Below are 7,882 nucleotides of genomic sequence, written 5' to 3' on the forward strand. Positions count from 1 at the left end.
AGAGTGGTCGACACCCTCTAGAAAAGAGAGTGCCGGCCCTCTTTACACGCACACGCACAAGAGAGAGAAAAAGAAAACTTCCATTCCTGTGATTTCCACCATTGAAATCTGCAATCAAATGACAAATTGAGAGTTAATAAGATTAGAATAGTGATTGAAGTTAGAAGATTCAGGTGCAATTAGACTGTGATCACAGAAGGCATTCCTAATCAAGGTAAGTTTCCATTTTGCAATCTGTATGTTGTTTTTCTAATTTGATTATATTTTTGGAGTCAGTATTCTTAAGAGATTTCGAATCTCTAATGGTTGAATTGTTATGTTTTGTTTTTTTGGTTTTTACGCTCATAGAGAAGGGTGAACCTTCTAAGGTTGAGAAGGGCAAAGGGAAAGCATAATTCTGAAGTTTGGTTTGCTATTATGTGATTTTGAGGTTAGTGCTCTACAAGTATATGCTTACTTTGATTTCTTTGAGTGATGTTTGTGTTTTTGTGATCATGAGTATGTTTTGGGAGATTTTATGAATTTGATTGTAATAATTGAAGTTGGTGTTATGAATAACATATTGGTGTTTCTTTGAGTGCTTTTACCTTTATTTGGCATGCTTGAATGTAGTTTTTTGTGTTAATCTTTGGTTCTTGAGAGGAAGAATTGGTTTGGCATGTTTAGAGGCTTAAAAAGAGTGAAATCTCATAACTGAAAAAACCTAGATTACACGCCGCGTTGCCTGACACGCCCAGGCTGTGTAGTCTCTTGACTTGTGAGACGTGGCCTGCTGACACGGCCTTGTCAGAGAACACGGCCTAGCCGTGGACTCCCCTGACTCTCACTATGCTACTTTGTACTTTTGACCTTCTAATGATGCCTAAGCACTCTAAATGCATGCCTAATGTATCTTTGATGTGGTTTTCTTTAAAATCTTCTTTAGATGAGACTAAAATCTCATATGAATATCAAAGGAAAATAAATAAGATATGAATCATGATTACTTGATGTTAATTGGGAATTATCACTTAATTATACTTATTAATATGATCAAAGGTTTTAATGTAAGTTTGAATGTGGCAATTGAGTTAACCCGGGTTTAGTATTGGATTATGAAATCAAATTGGGGAATTTGGCTAATTGGCTAGGATTTGATGAAGTTGATTGTTCTAATGCCTATTGAAGTCTAATGTTATGCGTTGCATGACTATGTGATGAAATGAACTTAGCTAGTCTACTTTGTATGATGGGCCAAGCTTATGCTAAGATATTTGTTTGATCTTAAGGTAAGATTTGTTTGGTTTTTCATATGTTATGAGCTAAAATATTTTATTATATTATGACTAATTAGATAAATATACATGTATTGAATGGAATTGGAATGATTAAGGTTTATAATTGAGTAATGAAGCTTAATTGGGGATTTATGCCTAAATTATGTTTGAATGTGCAATTGAATGAACCAATGTGTGATTATATGCTAGTTTGAGATAATTGTGTGATTAAACCTAGAAAAGGGAGCATGAACCCTAGTACTTTAGGATCGTCGAACCATGTCGCTGTCCATGTTTGACTTGATTTTATAGATTGCATGAGTTGCACTTGATGTATGATGTTATGCTTGCTTGCATAATATAATGTGTTGTTAGATGGCATACTAGGACTTTATTATTGGGACGTTGACTTGCTTGACCTATGAACTACTATGAATTAAGTGTGTGCTTATGACTTGGTAATACCAATTTGGTATTATTGCTTTGGAATGTTTAATGCTATGCACTAGGTACGCTTACTCACTTAACATCTTGAGTAATATTGGACTAAGATATATATGGATTGATGCGATCTCAATTGAATTGCTTGAGTTATTTATCTTATGCATGTGAGATAAATACTTATAATATGCATGAGAATGAAATGTTTAGATTTATATGAAGCTTGTTAGCTTCTATGAATAATGAGCAGGTTGCAATCAAGTACGCTTGTTAATTATGTGTATTGCATGATATTTGGATTGTGTGGTTATTACCTAGAAATTGAATTAAAATGAATCAAACTGTAAAGAACTAATGGGCTCTTACTATGGTCTTAGTTGAGTAGTTGCTAGAATATGATTATCTGTTTCTGGAAATCATGCTATGAGATCTGATTTGGATTATGCTATGATCATATGCCAGACACGTAGGTGTCTTCAGGATGAGTGGACGCACTCTATTGACTCTGTATCTAAAAGACTTTTTAAGTCTACTGTTAAAAGGCTAATTAGCCAGTATTAGTCTGACTATTATCAGACACCGTTCTATTACCTGTTCTGCTTCTGTTTCTTCTGAGTCACTATTAAGAACCAATTATCTGGACTAATGAATATGATATTGTTAGCACAACTGTAATGAATGATTACTTGCAATACAATTTACCTACAACCTGTTGATATATAATTACTTATTATGCAAGTTACTTACAAGATTATTTATATGATTAACTGTAATGCAAGGTATTGCAATATACATATAATATGTATGCTTATGATGTGGATAAGATTCTCATATAATAAGATGTGTTCTTCTATTGTGCAAACCTTTATATTAAAGATATTATGAGATTACTCGAGTAGCAAGGTACCTTTGTGTATATGATAGTATGAGTAATGATGCTATCACATGCGTGAATTAACACTGTTATGTGATTACTTAAATTGCAAGCTGTGTGGATGGACCTATATATGAGTTTGCTTCGAGACAAGTTATTATTTATATATTGATTGAAGTGGTTTCTTGGGATGCAAAACTTGAATGTGGCTTGACTATAAGTATTTGCATAGAGATATAGTATGTGAATTGTTGTGGAAAATGATATTTTGATGTTGTGTATGGTTTTAATGGACTATATTTGTATGCCATGTGAATGCATATACATTATTGAGTACCACTAAACTTTATACTCAGGGCGATGTTTTTAATTTGTGTAGGTTGAAGTTTGTTTGTTGTGGATCTTGAGTACCTATCTCCATAGAGAAGATCTTCTACCTCCAATCTAGAGTATGAGTCCATACTGCAGACTCATGGCACGTGATAGATTTGAAACAATGAGAGCATTGGTTTACTATGTGGGGCTTGGAATTGATCTATTTCATTACATTTGTTTTTATTTCTTTGAACTTTTGAAGGATTTTTGATTTGTTCCACTGTTGACGCGTGATTTTATGCCCCCACCTAACCCAGTGATGATATGAGGATGAGGGATAAGGTATCACGATCAACCAGAAGTGTTTGAACCAAAAAAATGAATCAAACCGCCCCAAAGGAGTCTAACCCATGTTAGGGTTGCGTCACGCAGTTATCACCTGCGTGACGGCACTCTTAGTTGCGTCATGCAACTCTAACTAGGCTGACACCTCTGGCGCACGCCCGTGCAACGGCCTGCACTGTTTGTATGGATATGCGGCAACTGTACGAAAAGTAAGTTACGTCACGCAGCTTGCGGTTCCGTCACGCAGCTTCTACCTGCGTGACGCAGCTATGTTCTGTTGCCCTACCCATATAAATACAACACTTTGTGCTAAAAACGAGACTTTTCACTTTTCTCTGATTTTCTCTAAAAACTTCAACGTTTTAAGTTTAGGTTTTTGATTCACGGCTAGGGTTTCTTCCCCAAGAACTCAAGTGAGTAACCTTGAGGAAGATCAATGTAACGCCCTAAAATTTTCGAATCTTAAAATACTATTATTTTATCGGGTCATGAATGGTGCTACAGAAAGGGGGATAATATTTTATTTAGATCCGAGGAAGATATTAAGTATGATTAACTATGAATGGGTAGTGATTTACCAGTCTATGAATAGTACCACCGGTCTGTGAATAGTACTACCGGTCCGGGAGTCGGTATTATTTTGGTCCGGAAAAATTACTATATATGTTTTATATTTTCTTTAATATTTTTGGAGTATGTATGCATGATTTTTATGGGTAGAAAGTAAGTAATGAATATTTTTGGAGAATTTAGATAATTAGTGAATAGTGAATTATGATGCTTTATTAATTAAGGAAATTTGAGCAATTATTTTTATGGAGTAATTTGAGAAATTGTGGAGATAAATAATATTGTGAAGGAATTGAATTGGAGAATATTTTTAGCCATTAGATGAGCTTAATCTTAGCCATCCAATTTGGGGAAGGAAAAGACCAAAATACCCTTTGATCACTTTATAAGGTCAACTTCAATTATTGAGCAACCACTTTTTCTCCTCTTCTTTTCTTTTTAACGCCACTTCCTCTTCTTCTTCTCTTCTTTGTTTTTCTTCACTTCTTACTTGTTAAATCCACCAAATTAAACCCACCCAACTTGATTTAAGTAATTAATTAATCTTAGAGAATTAAGCTTGAGAAGTGATTTGTGGTGATTATTTTCAAGAAATTTGGAGATTCTCTACTTAAGACAAAGGTTGGGGAAACCTCTACCATGGAGTAAAGGCAAAGTTAGAGCTTAGAAAGCTTTAATTAAAGCTTGCTAAAGCTTATTTTTAAGGTTAGTGTTCATAAACACACTTACCTTACTTGAATTTTTGATTTTGTGCATTTATGCTATCATACATGTATTTTGGGATTTTGTATGAAATGATGGATTTGTTGAACTTTGGTTGCAATAACATGCTCTTGGGTGATGTTAATGAGTATTTAGTATGTGGCAGAAATCTCTACCTTGTATCTTTGTTGTTCATGTTCTTCTCATGGTTAAAGTAAGCCGAATTTTGGAAAAAGTGTTATTGGATGAGATTAAGGACTAGTTTTTGACCATTTCTATTTTCCATTTGTGTCTGAGTTCTTTATGAAAGTTGTAGGTATACTTCTTAGCTTTCCAACCCATCCTCTTGGGTCCAATTTGGAGATATATAGCTCAACTTATGGCTGAAACACCCAAACTGACTCTGTTGTGTCGGGCCACATGCAGCACTGAATTGAGTGCCAATTTTGACCACTATAATGACAAGATTATGTTCTGAGTTCTTCATGAGAGTTGTTTCCCTGTGTCTTGAGACTTCTCTGGTTTTGGATTGGTTTAATTTGAGTGTTTGGTGAAGTAGGAATTTAATAAACATTGGACTTAGTTCTGCTGAATCGGGTTTGGACTGTTGGTCTGTGTTCTTAGCTTATGTTTACCATCTTACACATTGAACTGGGCTATGGTTCCTTCATAACAGTTGTATAATTTTGTCTTATCTTTCTAATGAATCTAATTTTGTTGAATTTGGAGACCTATAACTCAAGTTATGTCTTAAAAACACAACAAAGGTCAAGGTTATTTTAATGCTGGAAATTTCCTATGCCTTGACTCATAGGTTTATTTGGATAAATGTATGTATGAATCATGTGTGATGAGGTTCTCTTGATTATTTGTATGTTTGAGGATTGATTTGACAAAAATAAGATATAAGGTTGAAAAGTGGTATTGTGGATATATTTAAATGGATATAAATGGGAAATATTGTTGGACATTTGGGGATAAAGTGTGGAATTAGTTTAGATAATGCATGATGAGGATAGAAATGGATACCTTGGTGCATAAGAGTTATGTTAGTATGATTGGTTGGAGAAGGAAATTCCTCCCCTTGGTTTCATTAAGAGGCCAAACCACTCTAGGTGGTAAGGCTTACTTAATTATTTTTTTTTTTGTATGGTATAAGTATGACATAAGTATGATTATTTTGATAACTTTCATATGTTTAGAGTTTTAAAAAAAATGGGTATTTAAGGTGTATGTGCTTTGAATTTTGAATAAGGAAAGTATGATAAAGTTCATTATGATGTTAAGAAAGTTTTAAAAGAAAAAGAATTGATGAGAAATTTTCCTATACTAAGTATATATATATATATATATATATATATATATATATATATATATATATATATATATATATATATATATTTGAAATATTTCCTTTGAAGAATGTGGAAATTTTTGCAAGTTGTAAGTTGAGAAATTCGAAATGATGGGTATTAAGTAATGAAGAGTTTTTGATTAAGAATTATTGCTTTTGTGAAAGAATGATTTTGATTTGGGCTCTACTATGCATGATTGAAACGTGGTATGATGAGATTGATTTTGTTATGTGAAGCTATGATCATATGCTAGGGTTATCAGCCCTTATAAATAGGCGGACGCGCTTATTTGCGTGATGGGGGTGGTGCTTTCATAGGCCACGGTGGTGCTTTCATAGGCCACGATTGTGTGATGGGGGTGGTGCTTTTATAGGCCACGGTGGTGCTTTCATAGGCCACGGTGGTGCTTTCATAGGCCACGGTGGTGCTTTCATAGGCCACGATTGTGTGATGGGGGTGGTGCTTTCATAGGCCACGATCAAATCTGTTTATGTTCATTCTGTATTAGTACGAGCCTTAACTAAAGAATGAACATATTTGTATTTATAATCGTCTTATTTGCTCTCAAATTATTTGAATTAAACGAATGAGATCATATAATTTTAGTAAACCTTACTTCTGAAATTAATGATTATGTTATCAGCTGAATTTTCAAAGCATGATATTCCGGTACATGGTTTTACAAATAAATAGTATATGTATTGGTATAATAAATGTGCAAGTAATGAATTTATGAGTTAAAAGAATTAAATTCTTTATGTTGTTAATTAATAGTTTATTAGATATTTCTTTTGCCATAAATGTAAATGTATGTTGAAATTTAATGATTTTATGTAATTTGTGTTTTAAGTAAGTTGTCATTGCAACTTTAGTAAGTATGTGAATTATGAGCACCACTGAGTTTTATACTCAGCGCGTTGATTTTTATCACACGCAGGTTAAAGACTGTGGTCACTGCTTGAAGACTAGAAGAGTAGCATCAGGGCAGAAGTGACTATTGTGGTAGTAGTAGATTGAGATTTATGTAATTAAGAACTATGGCATGTATAAGTATTATATTTTCGGAGATTGTATTATTTGAATTATAACTTAAGCATGTAATTAGCAATTATGTTGGTGTCTATATTCGGAGATAAGCATAAGATTCATTAAATGATTGAATATAAAATATTTCAAGAGAGTTGGTATGATTAGTTTATTAAGACTTGATATTGTGAACCCCTACCCCAAATATCAAATGCATATGAATGCATGTGACTAAGGGCAGAAATGCACGTGAATGTATGAGTCGCCACCTTGTTTAATTATTTTAGGGTAAACTAGGAAAAACCCTAAGTGACTCCGATTTTAATTAACCTAATTACTAGATTAATTAACCCAATGTTTAAGGCACAATCTATGAACCCGAGGTGGATCCTGAGACCATGTCATGCTGATCAACTAACGAAAAGTGTAACACCCACTGGCCAATCCCGGAGAACCAGACGGCGGATGCCACAATCAGTGCCGGAGCACCGTCTTATGTTACTTATTAAAGCTAGATCACAAATTAGAAGTGGTTAAATTTTCATAAGGAGGCAAGTAATTAACATTTTGTTTTGTTTTTTTTTTTTGTTAACGAAAATAATATTAAAGGAAATTCCTACGAAAATTTCGCAAGAGTTTCCCCTAAAAACTAACTTGCCACACAAAGAAAATATACACACTTCCAATTTTCTCCAAACCCCAAAACTCCAATTCAACATAACATACCACAAGCACTTCTAAATATCCATCAACATACGCATCATAGTCTAAACACATTATTTTCAAGGAATATATAATCATCATACACCAAAAATATAATAAAATGTTATTTCCTTCAATAATCATAACTCTTAATACATTATAAACTTATTATATACAACCTCCATAATACAATCTTTATATACATGCCAAAAATCACCATTTACAAAATATCCTACCCAAAATGTGATCTCTACTCTGATGCTTGTCCTTTGGTCTTGAAGAACACCCTCCGCTCC

At 33.6% G+C, this 7,882-nt stretch overlaps 1 long non-coding RNA gene across 1 annotated transcript; it reads left to right on the top strand.

Annotated features, from left to right (window-relative positions):
• LOC149494170 (uncharacterized) lies at positions 1 to 6,946 on the top strand. The gene is made up of 4 exons (XR_016322254.1): positions 1 to 214; positions 349 to 430; positions 2,951 to 3,088; positions 6,796 to 6,946. It is a non-coding gene; the product is annotated as an uncharacterized LOC149494170 (long non-coding RNA).
• The last annotated feature ends 936 nt before the right edge of the window (positions 6,947 to 7,882 follow it).

The sequence above is a fragment of the Jatropha curcas genome, chromosome 8 (genome assembly GCF_041381405.1).
Source record: "Jatropha curcas cultivar XTBG-Jc1 chromosome 8, XTBG_Jcur_1.0, whole genome shotgun sequence".
NCBI lineage: Eukaryota > Viridiplantae > Streptophyta > Magnoliopsida > Malpighiales > Euphorbiaceae > Jatropha > Jatropha curcas.